The sequence below is a fragment of the Tenrec ecaudatus genome, chromosome 1 (genome assembly GCF_050624435.1).
Source record: "Tenrec ecaudatus isolate mTenEca1 chromosome 1, mTenEca1.hap1, whole genome shotgun sequence".
Classification (NCBI taxonomy): Eukaryota; Metazoa; Chordata; class Mammalia; order Afrosoricida; family Tenrecidae; genus Tenrec; species Tenrec ecaudatus.
The window spans coordinates 96,572,782-96,589,572 of NC_134530.1; the positions used below are offsets into that span (position 1 = coordinate 96,572,782).

Consider the following 16,791-nt stretch of genomic DNA (forward strand, 5'->3'; position numbering starts at 1 on the left):
GAAGAGCGGAGATTCAAATCCACTGGGCATTCTACGAATAATAGGTGTGGTAGTCCGTTCCTATGACGTTAATAGCCTTGGAAACCTCATCGCAATGTTCTACTCTGTCTTATCATTTCCTTGAGTGAATCAACTCAACAGTAAAAACTTGGGGGGATTTTCTGTGTTGTATATGCAGCATGTTATGGGGCAGAGGCATATTTTCTGGGAGCATTAAATAATGAAAAGTCGAGGCGCTACATTCTACTTGGAGCAATAGGACATTGGCATGGATACTCACAACCATCCAGCTGATTCCAATGCTTAGTAACCCCCCAGGACCAGAGAGAATGGCCCCTGTGGGTTTCCAAGACTGTAACAGTTTATAGGAGTAGAAAACTTCATCTTTTCCACAAGAAGTGGCTGATGGATTCAAACTGCTGACTTTGAAGTTAGCAGCCCAACAGACAACCCACTACACCACCAGGGATCCTGGTCATGTATCAAAAGCCATAGAATAGAGAAATAAAAAATGTCTTTTTATTCTGTATAAAATTCTTTTCTATTCCCAATCTCCTGACATTTTCTAGGGAAAACAAGACAAACTAGTAAGAGATACCATATATGAACCACATAAAATGATCAATAGAAATTTTTAAAATGTGATGAAAGTGAACACCATCCAGAAAATGACATTCCTGAGAAATATATAACAGAATATCTCGAGAAGAGCATTTGTCCCAGGCAATCATTTTTTCCCCCAGCAAAAGCTACTGGAAATCTAGGGGAAAGCTTCCTCAGACACTTTTGATTTTTCTACACAAAAGAAACATTTCACTTGAACACAATTTTATGTTAAACTTTCTATTTTGTATAGAAATGCATTTTTGTATTTCTCCATGCACAGGAGAACTGCTCAAGGAGCCTCGCATAGAATGTCCAAGAGGCAAAGTATATCTCAGGGGGTGGGTATATTAGGCTGGGCTTCTAGAAAAAAGCAAAAAAAAAATCCCCAGTGAGTTTATAATTTATATATATATATATATATATATATATATATATATATATATATATATGAATTCACTTTAAGAAAGAATTTTATATCAGGAATGTGGCTCAGCCCAGTCCTACTCAAGTCCAGGGTCAGATGCCAGCTGGGATCCAGAGCTGTGTGGATACAAGGTCTCCGAGAACACGGTACCGGCAGTTCTCAGTCTTGGCAGGCCACAGAGGCCACTGGCCCCAGAAGTGCCATACTTAGTGACCAAAGTGGAAAAGAGAGGGACAAGAAAGAGGGACGTTCTCCACAGTGTCTCTTCTGAAAAGGAAACCCTCTCAAGAAAACGTCGTTAGTCTGGGACCTGAATTCCATCCTTATCTCCACAAAGGTGCAAACTGACATACAGTCCATCTACCTCAGAGTGGGTCTTGGTGAATATTTCTAGAAAGAGAGAATCTACTGCGACAGCACTAGACCAGAATGACTGCTAGAATATCAAAATCATGATTATGCATACCAGGGAACCTATGAATATTAATTTAAACACATTAATTGGTAGAACTTAGTGGGGATACGATAAAGAAAAATAGAGGTGCATACTATATTGATATGTTGTTCTCTTGAACTGAATAGACAGAAAAAGATTAGCTGATTTATTGCAAACTGAAGGATGAAACAGGAAAAAAAAAATAAAAGACTTGTACTTAGGACACCTTGGATTTTAGAATTGTTTGCTTCCAGGCAGAGAGAAAACATAATCAGCAGATAAATGGCTTCAGAATATTAGAGTGGAAATGCCTCAGTGTCGACATTCCTTTGACTTTGTTTCATAAAAAGCGGTGTGAACACAAACAATGCTAAATCTGACAGTAGTTAGCTGTTTCCTGAATTTTCTGTTTCTGCCTCAATCCAAAGCCATGAAATTATAATTTGTTGACAGTCAAAGAACATTACCTTCCTTGTGATGGGACAATGGACTTGTGAGGTCATAGGGGATACATTCAGGAAATCTAGGCTGGTCAGTAAGATTTCTTCATCCTCTTATCTACAGAGACTGGGCCCTAGGTAGGCACGGGCAATAGGCAAGGGCGTTTAGCATGCCTTTCTGTCAAACAATCTCCCCTCCTTCTCTTTCATGCCATCGAGTCAATTCTAACTCATGGAAACTCTATAGGACAGGGTAGAAGTGGGTTTCTGAGATGGTAACTCTTTACCAGAGTAGAAAGCCTCAATTTTCTCTAACAGAGTGGCTGGTGGTTTCAAACTTCTGAACTGGCAGTTAGCAGCCCAAATAGTAATCACTGTGCCACTAGGGTTCCTTGTCGACTAAAAGGGATGCTGGGAGAGGGTGGGGCAGGGGTAGAAGGGGCAGAGTGCCTCTTTCTAAAATCATTTCAGTGCCAAGGACAACATTTGGTGCCTCAGAGTGTTTGCCTGATAATTATGTTGACACCAGATAAGGATGAGCTGAATCATGGAGAGAGAAAGAGAGCAAGAGTATGAATAGGAGAGGGAATAAGAGAGAGAGTAAGTATAATGAATTGAAAACACTTCTGAACACCTAGACTCACTAAGGCTGAAGTTAGTAACCCTAATTGTATAGTTTTTATTATGAAAGTTTGAGTTCCAGTGAAAAAGAATTTTATTCTATCCTAACTCAGAAAAGATACAGAGAAAAATTAAGAAAATGATTGGAACTTTTAAAAATCACCTGAACATGCATAAAATGAACAGGGATACATAGAGAAAGAACATCTGGAGGGAGGAAGAGAAGTTGTAGAAAAGAAAGTTTATACTATCCTCAGTATATATAAAATATTAACAAACCTATGAAAAATTGTTCCAGGCAGCAGATTGCAACTCATATTAACCTTATAGGACAGAGTAGAGCTGCTTCATAGGTTACCCAAGGCTGTATGTATGTGGATTTACCCCCAAACGTTGTATTTACTATTATTATTATTACAAAACAAACTTCTTACCTTCAAAGTACTCTCAATTACACTTAATACACTTGTCAAATCTGCAGTTCCACTCTTGGAAACATTTTTCAAGCATCTCTTTGGATGACTGACAGCACCTCCCTAGTCTTTTTCTTTGCCTCTTCTATATCATCAAATCGCTGTCCTTGCGTGTCCCTCTTCATTTGTGGACACAAAAAGAAGTCACACAGAGTGAGGTCAGGTGAAGAAGGTGTGTGGGGCTAGAGAGACAGGTTGTTTTTTGTCAACCAATGGCTCCCTGAGATGGCTGCGTGAGCAGGTGTATTGTTGTAGTGGCAAAAGCAGCCCCTCCTCCCCACCATCTGCACATTCAGACTTGGGTTTTTTTGGCCACACAGTGTTATGCAGTCTTTTCAGAAACTCTGTATACAAAGCCTGATTAACAATCTGACCTGATGGAAGGAACTCCAAATGCACTATCCCCCTAAGATCAAAACCAAAAAATATCCCAAAAAAAACCCACCAAAAAACAAAGGAGCACCTCTTGATCTTTGATTTCACGTGACAAGCTTTTTTTGGGCACGGTAATGCTGTTGTCTTCCATTGACTTGATTGATGTTTGGTTTCCCGGTCATAAGAATAGCTCCACGTCTTGTCACCAGTAATAATCTTGGGGGGAAAGTCTGGGTAGCTTCAGAGCTGTTTTTTCAAAGCATGGCATGATTCCACTCAACCCTCTTTTACCTGGTCGGTCATCTCCTGAAGCACATTGTTAAGCGACCCTTCTCGTTCCCAAGTCTTATGTTAAAATATGGTGAACTGAGCTTCAAGATAATCCAGGTAACTTTCAATATTCTTCACCAGCATCATAATTCAAATACATCATTCTTCAGTCTTCCTTATTCAATGTCCAACTTTCACATGTGTGGTAGCTATACAATCATTTGTCAATTTGAGGATTAAGAATGTAGGGGTGGAGTCTGGCCTGTCAATCAGATCATAGCTAATGAGGCCTTTGTGTGGGAATGGCCTTCTCCTGAGAATTCTGGGAAATCCAGGATTTCCTCCTTGGGGGCAGGAGAAACTCTCTTTCTGCCACTCCCTGGGAGACATTGCAGCTGAGGAGACACATGGAACTACCCTAATGCCCTGAGCTGGACGCCACATGGATGCAACCAGACCTCTGAAGCCAGAGAAGCCTAGAGACCCCTGCCAGCACTGAGATGCTTACAGTGCCCCTGGAGCCAAAGACGTTCTACCCACTACCTATGATAGTCCTGCATTTAGCATCATTGCAAGTGTTTCGTGAGTCTGAAGAGGACTTTATAGATTGGTATCAGACACATGAGCTGGTATTGGACTAATGGACTTGGACTAGACTGGATTGGGATGCTTTCTCAATGTTTAATTCCTCTTGTATATAAAACTCTCCCTTATATGCATAGGAGTGTCTCCATGAATTTGTTTCTCTAGTCTACCCAGACTAACACATTACATATCTTTCTTTTTAAAAAAATTGAGTTCTTGTTGACATTTTCCTGCCACGTTTACATCATGAATTTTTCTGTGTAAAGAGGAAAAGAGTTATGCTATAACTAAAATTCTAGAAAGGCAACATATCTTGTATTGGACATATGTGCTAGTATTGGACTTATGGACTCGGACTGGACTGGGCTGGGATGCTTTCTCAATGTTCAATTGCTCTTGTATATAAATCTCTTTCTTATACACATATGTTTGTCCTTGGATTTGTTTCTCTAGTCTACCCAGACTAACACAATATGCATATAAGGTAATTGTAAATACCATGATTTTGATCAGGCTCACCTACGTCCTCAAATAACTTCCTTGCCTTTCAACACTTTGAAAAGGTCGTGGCCATCAGATTTACTCAATATAATTCATTGTTTGATCTCTTTACTGTTGCTCCCATGACCGTTGATGGTGGATCCAAGCTAGACAAAATCCTGACAACAAATGGAAATTAAAACAAGTTCATGAGAGTCAAAATATGACCATGGTTATGTCCTCACCAAATTTTGAGAATGTCTCAAAAACTATCCAGAGCAAATGTGGCACCAAAGAGTAAAGTTTGTTTAGCATTAGAATTATTGTTATGCTATTATTAGGTGCTGCCCAATTGGTTCTGACATATAGTAACTACAGAAGTACAACAGAAAAAAATGATGCCTAGTCGTGTACCATTAGTTGTTGCTTTGGCTTTGAGCCACGATGAAGCTGTCTACTTCCATAACGATTTAGAGGTAAGGAAGCCCAAGGGAACAGTTCTACTCTCATCATGTATGGTCAATACGAGTCAGAATTGACCTGACAGCAGGAAACATTCTTGTTTAGTTTCCATTCACCTTGACGCATAGGCAGCAAACGGGGGAAAAGCCCTCTACAAGTTAGACTCACACAGTGGCTCAAACATAATACAATTGTGAGGGCGCGGCAGGACAGAGCAGGGTTTCATTCTCTCGTACATAGTGTTCCCTTTCGCTATGAATTGAAAGTGACTTGAAGGCACTGAAAGCAGCAACCTGATCCCAACAGAAAGTCAGCAAGTCTTCAGGTCCTAACCAAGTCAGAGATTCTACATCTTAGCACTTAGAGTTGAAACAAAGTATAAAAACCGTTCGTACATCAAAATTGTCTTAGTTTATGCTAGCATAACAAAATGCTTGCTCTCTTTTATTAAACTAAAGGTTGGTAGTTGAAATTCACCCAGGGGAGTCTCAGAAGAAAGTCCTGGCGATCTGTAGTCTAGATTTTTGTTGGCTTTCTTGGGCTAGACGTCAACTCACAGCTACCCAGGTGACAGATGTGACTGAAAACCCCACGGAACACAGTTCCACGGTAATACACATGGAATTGCCATGAGTTGGTATAGACTTTAGAGGAGTGATAATTTGTATATTTATTTTTAATTTGTGTTACTTAATTTTTCTTTTGTTCCTTTTGTATTTGGAATGTTCTGGTCTACTGTGAATTCTTATGGGACTCCAATTTCTTTTCCCTCAGTCTCTATCTCAGGGAAAATCAAATCAAACCTACCAAACCAAACCCACTCCCATTGAGTAACTTCCAACTCACAATGGCCTAGGGCAAAGAGGTTTTTATAAATCTTGCTGATTGACTGAAAAAAATGCCACTTCCCAGAGTCAAATCTATGAAAATACAGATTTCAAAGCACTGAGAACAACCCCGGTGGTGCAGTAGGTTACATGTTGGGCTGTGAGTCTCCAGGTCAGCAGTTTTCAACCTGTGGTTATTCTGCAGGAAGAAGACGAGGCTTTCTACTCCTGTAAAGAGTTACAGTCTCTGAAACCCACAGGGCAGGTCTATTCTGTTCTCTGCGGTCTCTATCACTGTGGAGCAACTTGATAGCAGTCAGTTTGATTTAGCTTTGAGAACCAGCTGCCTAGTATGTAGATATTAAAACTTTATATGTATGGGAGGACTCTCAGGCATGTGCCCCCTATCCTTTGCCATCCACCTTGTTATGTACATATAGGCCATGCATTTCCCCTTTCCTCTATGTCTGAGGGGGGGGGGGGCGGCAATCAATTCCTTAGCTAGGGTTTGCTGAGAGTAATAAGCCATTCTGCAATTATAAGAAGCACTCTCTAAGTGCTGTAATAGCATAGAATTAATCTATGGGAAATAATTAATGCCTAAGTGACAGAAATGATGTAACTGCCTTCCTATTTCAGATGAATGTGGCCGCAGCTGGTGGGGGAAGAGAGGAAATGTCTGCGTGCAGTAGAGAGGGTGGATGCAGAATTGATCTCTTCAGGGATCCTGTGCACCAGAAATCCCGGCCAGATCACAAGAGGTTTATCAAAGTAGGGGAGATGAGCTAAAATTGAAAACACCAAACCCTCTAGGACAGTGGTTCTTGACCTTCCTAATGCCGTGGCCCTTTAATACAGTTAGTTCCTCATGTTGTGGTGACCACACCAACAATAAAATTATTTTCGTTGCTACTTCATAACTGTCATTTTGCTACTGTTATGAATCGGGCAACACCTGTGAAAGGGTCGTTCGATCCCTAAAGGGGTCATGACCCACAGGTTGAGAATCACTGATCTAGAAGATTCTCACTCATGAGGACCCTTGAGGACAAAGGTGACTTGCTTTAAGAAAAACCTCGTCTTTCTGTTATGGAGCAGCTGGCGGGTTTAAACTGTAGCTGGTGGGTTTAAAACTGAGTACCTAGTTAATGTGAAATCAAGCCAGCGGCTCCTTATTGCAGCACATTATTCCCTCCCATCATTACTACCAGTAAACCATTGCCATAGAATCCATTCCAACTTACGACGACCTTCTGTGTGTCTGAGTTGCATTGTGTTCTGTAAATGATTGATTTTGAAAACGGACCACTGTATCTTGTTGTTTTGAAGTGTTTCTGGGTGAATTTGAACCTCTAATTGTTTGGCTAAGAGCCAACCATATTAACTGTTTGCAAAGCAGAGTAAACCTAAGGAAATATGTACAATATTCCTTGTAAAATTTTACATGCCAAATATATTAAAATATTTCCAAAAAGAAAGGCAAATAGAGAAAAACAGTGAGTGTCCATTGAAGGGGTTACAGGAGAGCTCTAGTAAATATTCATAAGATTTCAGGTTAAGAAGGACCTTTAGGAAGAATCACTAAAAGAAAGGCTCATTGAGAGTGAAAAGGTAAGAATTCCTGAATTTTAAAAAACAAAGAAATGTGAACAAACAAAAGATGTAGGCTCTTTTCTATTTACACAGATACCATGTCATTAATAAGTAAAGAATGCTAGTGGTTATGAGTTGGGCTGGATCTGTATGGCCGGCAGTTCAAAACCGCCAGCAGTTCCTTGAGAGAAATATTGGGCTTTCTACTCCCCTAAAGAGTTACACTTTCAGCAACCCAGTCAGCATTGACTGGGTGGCAGTGAGTGAGTGAGTAAGTGACAAATCAATACACAAATGGCGAACATCAGAGTAGATGAGCAGGAAAAATGAGTTGTGTAGTAGAAGCTTTTAAATGTATTTCATATTACTAAAAGAAAGGGAAATTTTAGTTCCCTGAGTTCGGGGATGTATGTGGAGTTCAGCATGGGACTGGAAAAAGACAGCAATCAGAGACGATGAAAACTAGTTGACTTCTAGTCAACTATGACTTGTGCCGATCTCTTGACTACTGCTTCCATGAGCATTGATTGTGGATCCAAGTAAGAAAAATATCTTGACAATTTCTCTATTTCTCATAATGTTACCTGTTGGTCCAGTTATGAGGATTTTGGTCTTATTTACATTAAACTGTAGTCTGTACTCAAGGCTAAAATCCATGACCTTCATTAGCAAGAACTTCAATTTCTCCTCTTTCAGCAAGCAAAGTTGTGTCATCTGCATACCGTAGGTTTTTAGTAAGCCTTCCTCCAAACCTGATGTCACTCTCTTCTTCTTATGATCCCATTTCTCTGATGATTTGCTCAGCATGCAGACTGAACAAGTATGGTCAGAGGACACAACCCTGCCTCACACCTTTGCTGATTTTAAACCATGCAGTGTCCCCTTGTTCTGTTGCCAGAACTGCCTCTTGATTCATGTAAAAGTTCCGAGTGAGCACAATAAAATGTTCTCGAATTCCCATTGTCCTCAAAGTTAACCACCGTTATTATGGTCCATACAGTTGAATGCCTTTGTATAGTCAATGAGACACAAGTAAACATCTTTGGTATTCTTTGCTTTCAGCCCAGATCCATCTGACAACAGTAACAATGTCCTTTGTTCTATGTCCTCTTCTGAATCTGGCCTGAACTTCTGGCAGCTCCTGTCAATGTGCTGCTATAACCATTGTTGGATGGATCCTGAGTAAAAGTTTGCTAGCGTGGGATATCAATGATATCGGTCTATAATTTGAGCATTCCTTTGAGTTACCTTTCTTTAGAATGGGCACAAATAGAGATTTCTTCTAGTCAGTTGGCCAAGTAGCTGGCATTCAAATTTCCTGGCATAAATGAGTGAATGCTCCCAGTGCTTCTTCAGGATTATGAAACATTTCAATGAGTACTTCATCAAATCTTAGAGCTTTGATTTGGACTAATGAATTCAGTGAAGCTTGAATTTCTTCCTTCAGCCCATTGATCCTTGCTTATCTGCAACCTCCCGAAATGGTGGACTGTTAACTAGTTCTTTCTGGTCCAAAATTGAGTGTAAGAAGTTGTAAGAAGTTTAAGTGCCTAAATATCATCTCTTCTGCCTGATTTTATGGAAGGAAAACCTACCATGTTTTGTAACCCTATCACATGATAAGAACAAGAACTAATGATCTCTTTCTGCCTCTTGCTGTATTGATATCATAGAAATGTCAGGAAATTTCAGGGTAGATTGCTTAAATAGAGGTGTTAAAAGGCCTTTTAGCACTTTCCCCTCATTCTCTCTCTTCATTCTTCTTCCCTCTGTGTGCTGACCACCTTTGCTCTTAAAGCAGGTGTGCTCCTCCATGTAGCCAGAAAAGATGGCTATAAACAATCCTGGTTCATGCTTTCAAAATCATTTTATGGGCATATATATCACATATTATACAATTCAAGAGCTTAAGCATATTAAAAAGAGTTGTACAATCATTCCCACAATCAATTTAGATCATTTTATTCTGTCTTGTATTCATTTTTATTAGCACCCTATTTGCCTCCAACCTCCCCTGCCCTGCCCCAAGAAACCAGTAATCCAGTGACTGCTTCTAGATTTACTTATGCTGAATTTCATATGCAGAAAGCACACGCAAAAAAACACCAACAATAAAACCAACAACAATAACAAAAACAACAAAAAACCTGGAGAAAAGTCACAGTCAAAAACAAAACGAACCAAATAAAAACCAGAACAAGTTTAAAGTGGGTCCAGAGGGAGATCCAATGATAAGGCGTTGCATTTTTACCTAACTGCATTTGCAGTCACCCCCTTCCCGATACACTCTGGACACGGCGAAGTGATTCACATCCCTGGTCGATGGCTAGAAGAGATTCATAGGAGGCTTAATCCATGTGTATGTATCCTTCACTTAAAAAAAAACCCAAATCAAAAAACCTGAAGCAACTTTTAAATGTGTCAAAAGGGATGTCAAATGATAAGATATTGCACTTTATCCTAGCTACATCTGCCATAATCAGTTTTACACTGCTCTCTGCCTTCTAGCAAGACCATTCTCATTCCTGGACTGTGGTCAGAGGGGAGTCTCCAGAGGCTCAAGCTGTGTAGGGACCCTGCACATGGATTTCTGCGCCTACTGCCATTCATTGCCTTCTGCAAACAGGGTGTCCACGATTTAGACTCTGCCACTATCTCCTCCTTCACGCTGGGGATTTGTGACTTCTGTAACTCTTAGATCACACAGGTGAGCTCCTCACTTAGATGGCTGCTTATTTGAAGAGAAAACTTTAAGACCCAAAACATGATCCTTTCAGATAGCCAGACACCATCTTTTTTCTAATTTTTCTCCATTTTTAATGTTCATGAACTCTAAGAAAGAAAATTTGTCACTGCCCCCTCCCGCCTCACCACATCTAAAATGTAAATCCTATGGAGAGTCTCTGATTGGTGTTGGTTGGCACAAAGACCTGCTTCTTTGTCTAAACACTGTATTCAAGGGGTCAGCGTCTCACATGTTATCTGACGGGGTTCAAAATGCTTACTTCTGAAACTAGGAGAAGCCAAAGGCAACTTCAGAGACAGTTCCATCAGGACCAAGTGGGAAAAGAGCAGAGAAGCTTGTGATAAGAGTTGTACGAACCTCCAATAAAATGATTCAAACAAAGAAACCAAACAATAGTTAAATATTAAAGGATGTCCACGTCAAGCCTTGTGCTTTCAAGGTCTAACTCTATGGGACCTAAATACACAGCAACTCCAAAGATGGAAAGCTAGGGGAGAATGAGGGAGAACAACTCAGAAAAGAAAAAGAGGAAGAATGCTTCCATAACTTGAAGAATATAACTGAGGTCATAGAAATGGTTGAAATGGTGTGTTTTGCTGGTGTTTATATTCTCACGCCAAAATAAAGAATTTTAAATTAAAAAAAATGTTTTCATTGTATTTGTGAAGTGGCATATTTCAAATGCCCCAAATAAACAGAATCATGAAATTTAAAAAAGAAAAGAAAAAGGAATACTGTATATACCTGAGTATAAGTCAAGTTTTACAGCATGTTTTTATGGTAAAATTGATGCCTCGACTGATATTCGAGTATATGGGGTACTTATCAGGTGAACAGGTCATTGTAAATGTACAGAAAATTATTGCAATGCCATAACATATGAAAAAACATACCACCTATTCAAACTAAAATTCAAAGAAACGCAAAGTACACTTGATAGAAGGCTTTCAGTTGTCAAGTTGACAAAAGAGGAATAAGAACACTAGGCTATAGTGGGATAGAGGGAAATCACAAAACTTTGATCATGTGCTTTAGAGAAAGTTCTCTTATACCATCATACTATGAAATTATACTTAATATAATAAGGGAAAATTTAATTATTTCCTTAAAAGAAGACTTGAACTAGGCAAAAATGCTTAGTTTTATAAGATAATGCTACAAAAATACTGCATGAATGTATATTTCCAGTGTTTGTCTCTCAGTGATAGGATTATGGGTATATTTCATTTTCTTCATGTTTTTATACATATAACAATTATCTTCAGGTGGATAGAATTGAGATTCCTTTTATTTTAATCTTGATACATTAGAAATATATCAAACTTCAAAGAATAATGTAAAAACTACTCATACACCCATTAATCAAACTATCAATTGTCATATTTTTTTGTAATAATAGAAGAAATTCCTTTGCACTATTCATCTTGAAAGCTAACCATGGGAAACAGAATGGGAAGAGAGTGTAAACAGATAAATCCTTTATTCTCATCTATTAAGAAGCCTGGCAGGCTGGATTTCTGGGATGGAGGGAGGCCTTCACCCTTGTAAGTCCTAATCACATTCTCATAATTAATATTGTTCCCCTCTATACTCTCCCATCATCGTGCTACCTTAAAGTTACCTCTCACAAGTACATGGCTCATTGCTATGTAGCCGCGGCTTTAACCATAGAAGCAGACATCCTTTGGCTTTCTCTTCCAGCCGTGTCACCCAAACCCCTTGTATCTACCCCCAATGTAGGTATTAGGTTTCCTCACCTGTGAGCTCAGTGACCTTAATGTAGATAACACCCACCTTGTGATGCATGTAACTACTGAATATGCAGGTCTTATGGCTACCTAGAAATGCCCCAAGATAGTAAAGGTTCTCTCTCACTTCCCCCAGTTACACATGATCCATCAAGAGAAGCTGAGGTGAGCATGCTACCATGAAATGTGTCTGACTCCTTTAGTGTATTCTCTCACCTATCTTTCCCATCCTCTACGACTTTACTATCATCTCTATTTATCATCGCCGTACATTTACGCCTTCTGGCCCTTTGGTTGTTGGAGGCTGGTTTCCTCTGACAGCTAACCACTAGATGAATTTAGTGTATAACTCTCCAATCTATACCTTTGTATAAATTATTTTATTTTATTGATTTTATAATGAGAAAAATGCATATCAACATACTAATAGCTATATGGACACACTCCAAAGTCATATGCAAAGGAAGAGAGTCTCACATGAACTCTGTCTAGGCTCAGCATGCTCATCTCCACAAGTAGGAGTAGCCAAAGGCACGTTGAGAGTCAGCAATAAGCCAACCTCCCTACCTCCAAACTCACTGCCACAGAGTCGATGTTGACTCATAGGGACCCTGTAGAACAGGGTAGAACTGACCCAGTGGGTTTCTGAGAGAGAGAAAAAAAAGGAAGCTAATGCAGTCTCTCTATTCTGGGAAACGTGACTGGGATAATATACGCAGGAAATTAACTTTTCAGAGGAGTAGAAAGCCCTGTCGCTCTCCCGTGCACTGCTGGTGATTTTGAATGCTGACGCTATGGTGAGCCGTCCAGCGGGGAACCACCACCCACCAGTGCGCCTACGGAACGCACACTCCAAAAATGTCCGTGGTTTACAACCAAAAAATTTATTTCGTGACACTTCCTGATTCTCCCCCATAGTACATGTGTTCTGTTTCTAATTTTCATATGTTTTTACTTCTTTCAAAGAGAACTTCTGAAGGGGAAATGTTAACTAGATTGCCTCATGAATGTGGGGTGTTATCTAGCGATATTATTAAGGTTCAAAGTGTTCCCTTACACTGCAAGGTGCTTATTTGAAGCTATTGCTTTTCAAAGATAGTGTGAGTTGTTATCCCACTCTAGCTCCTTCAGATAGCACTGATATACCCATGTGACTATGCCTAGAGGTCAGAAAAACCCTTCCGTTTATATTTATTTTACGGACAGTAATAATAACCTATCAGTTTATGTAGGTGGGCTTCTCTCCTTGGGCTCCTCTGCTGTGTGCACTGCATGTTGGGCCGCTTTTGCTTGACTCCCTGTTTGGGGGAGTCTTATCTAGCTCGCCTTTGGAACCCAGCCTCCCACATCACATACTTCATTCGTCCTCCAGCCTCTTTAACCTTGGGTTGGTCACAGAGACATTGCCTGGCTCAGTTACTATTTCGTGAAATCTCTTGAAAAGCATATATTTTTCCCTCTCTCCACACGGCCTCTGCAAGACTGGTTGGCCAGGCTTCTTTCCCCCTTATACTTCCTTCCAGTTAGGGGAAGTGGGTCCACTCAAGCCTGAGCTCTCTTTCAGTCTTAAATAATGTAATACTATTTAAAATTACGTATGCTATACATAATTTTATTTAGTTTAACAAAATCTCATTTTAATTGGGAGCTAGCTTGCACACGAGGAGCACAGTTTCTTGTATGGTAGATGGCGTGAGCTCATTCTCTGAATTTAGTAAAGCTCTTTAGACACAGGCTAACCTCATTGCTTAGAAAGCACACTCAGCTTGCAATGTCTGAAGGGGGAAGCTCTGTATGCCCAGAGTTGGAGGAACGAAGGGAGGGGGTGAGACGCATTCAAATTTGTCCTCTAAACACAAAGTCATCCAGTTTGAGCTCAATTAGTGAAAACAGGAAAAAGCCCAAAAGGGCTTTGACATCTGGGGCTCTCAGGTCCCCATCCCAACTCCATCTCACTAGAATGTGGTTCTGAGCCCTGATGAATTTTGACTAAGCAGATTTATCTCTTTCAGAACAAACTGTATCGTGACCATGTGACTTCTGTTCAGCTGGAAGCGTTAGTTCTCTTTCCCAGCGTTCTCCTCAAAGGAAAGGGAAGGTAACCATGAAACCGTGGGGCTCTGATGAGCAAATCAGTCAAAGAGTTATTTCCCAGATCAGTTAAAGTCCAGTTTTTCAATGGTATTTTCTGAAATTCAGTATTTCCACCTTATGTTTACAGACTGCTGCTTGAACCTCATGTGCATGAATTTATGGGAAGAAAAAAAATGAAATGAATGAGTCTCTCTCTGCTGGGAAATGTGGGCAGTGTCCCAAAATGCCAGGAAAGCACAGCAAAGTACTGCAGCTGCTCCACGGTGGAGGCTTTGTTTGCCTTAATTAGTATCTTCTTTTGTATTCTCACCAGACTGCGTGTGCCAATCATGGACTCTTTGTTTTCATATCCCTCGAGTTGTGAGGTATTACAGGTACATACGCAGTTATGTTTACTGGAAGACAAGTTCTGGGTAAATTAACACACATTCAAAAAGGGTGGTTGGAACAACAGGGATGTGTTCAGCAACATCCAAGTGGAGTTCTTGCCTCACCCAAATTAGAGGCTTTAATAAAAAAACACAATGGGCTTTTGTGTATTTGCACATGGACAATTGCCTGACCGAAAGAAGAAGTATAGAAGTATCCTGGATGTTATTTGGACATGGTTGCTATAGAAGAGAAATGTAGGAAGACACAGAATGCATGGAGGTTAATTTGTGGGTCCTGTGGGTTGCTTGGTTCCCTGGAGGTGGGAGAGTCATCCCATAAAAACTGGATCCATGTTTCCATGCTATTGGTACAGAAAGTTTGTGTGAATTCCTTTCAGTGGCTTCTGCTCACTACAAATCACACTAATGTAAATATTAGAACTAAGAGAAATAACCCTTGAGGTTATGTAACATGGACTTTTTCTTAAGAGCATGTTTGAAATTTAAAACATGTTTATAGTTTGAGAGATTTAGTTAATCCACCTTGTTGAGGGAATTCCTCCTGCCCCTCCCCCCCCCAACTGGACTGTACTTTCCCAAGCATGATGTCTTTTCCCAGCAAATGGTCCCTTCTTAAAACTTGACCAAAGTATGTGAGAAGTACCGTCATCTTGGCTTCTACAGAGCATTCTGACTGTCCTTATCACATTATGTTAACAGGTGCTTCAATTGGCATTAAAAGGTGTTTATGAAATGTTAATTATTGCTCTGCAATTTTCCTTCTTCCCTTCTTGTAACATAATAAATACAAGGAAAGAGATGATGGTGAGCTTGTGAGAATATGGAGATACAGGTGACAGTAAAGATGTTTTGCAAAAAATTTCCTATAACTTTTTTTTTTCAATCAGGGGAGAGCGCGAATGCAGTACCCCACTACCACAAATCATGCAGTCGAGTTTCCCACATTTGGGGAAATCGCAGGGGTCAGCACATCTGGAGTGCAATGGATAAGCCTTGCCCCGGGAAAACCACCTACCTGATCATGGTATCTGCCCTGCCGGGTAAGCATAAGTTTTAAAATTCATTATAAATCTCCCATTCTCTCTTACCCCCTAGCCAAACGTGATACCTGTCAATTCAGTGACAAGAGGTCATGAAGATTTACTGTATCTCTTTTTTGGTAACATTCAATTTCTGGGTTTCTATAGGGACTTTTAATTATGCCATCTGTCTCACGGGTTGAGTATAGGAACAAATGCAAGTTGATGTTTCTTGATAATCGGCCTGTTTATGAGAATCTGAATGAGCTCCTCATTTCTTTCCCACCATTCCTCCTCCTGCTTTCCAATTTTCAACCCTTTTCCTTTCCTTCTCTTAGGAATTAAGTTATAAAGAGATCCATATAACTTTTAGATTGTGCCTTTTTAAATAGGGGTCAAGGGAAAGGTGCTAATTGACAAGGAGCTTTGAGAAATTCAAGCTGCACTGAGAAGAGGACATGGAACCAGAGGTATCCTTGCTGATGTCAGATGATTCTTGGCTGAAAGTAGAGATTATCAGAAAGCCGTTTGCTTGTGTTTCATTGACTACGACGATGTATGTGACTGTGTGGATCATAACAAACAATGGGTAGCATTGCACAGAATGAGAATTCCAGAACACTTACCTGTGCTCCTGTGGAATCTGTACAGGCATCAAAAGGCAGTCGTTCCAATGAAAGAAGGGAATACTGCATGGTTGAATACTGCATGGGAAAGATACTGGAAACAAGGATATGTCCTTCTACCACATCCATTGGATTTGTATGCTGAACAGACAACTTGAGAAGCTGTATTATAAGGAGAAGATTCCATCAGGATTGGATAAAGTCTCCTTAACAATCGCTACATGCAGATATCACAACTTTCCTTGCTGAAAGGGAAAATAAACTGAAGCACTTCCTGATAAAATTAAAGCCTGCAGCCTTCATAATTGATTACAAGTCAATGTCCAGGAAGCGAAAATTCTCATAACTGTATCAATAGCAATGTCATGTTAAAATGAATGAGTGAAGGATAGACGTTGTCAAGTATTTCATTTTACTTGGGTCCACAATCAAGCACATGGTTGGAGCAGTTAAGAACTAATGTGAAATATTGAAATGGGAAAATCTGCTGCAAAATACCTTAAAATTTTAAAGAGAAAAGTTGTCACTTTGAAGTTTAACGCATGCCTAACCCAAGCCTTGGTTTTGAATCATC

At 40.0% G+C, this 16,791-nt stretch overlaps 1 non-coding gene across 1 annotated transcript; it reads right to left on the reverse strand.

The window, feature by feature from the left end:
* Positions 1 to 15,456: 15,456 nt before the first annotated feature.
* LOC142437968 (U1 spliceosomal RNA) lies at positions 15,457 to 15,620 on the reverse strand. Its single transcript, XR_012782465.1, has one exon. It is a non-coding gene; the product is annotated as a U1 spliceosomal RNA (small nuclear RNA).
* Positions 15,621 to 16,791: the final 1,171 nt, after the last annotated feature.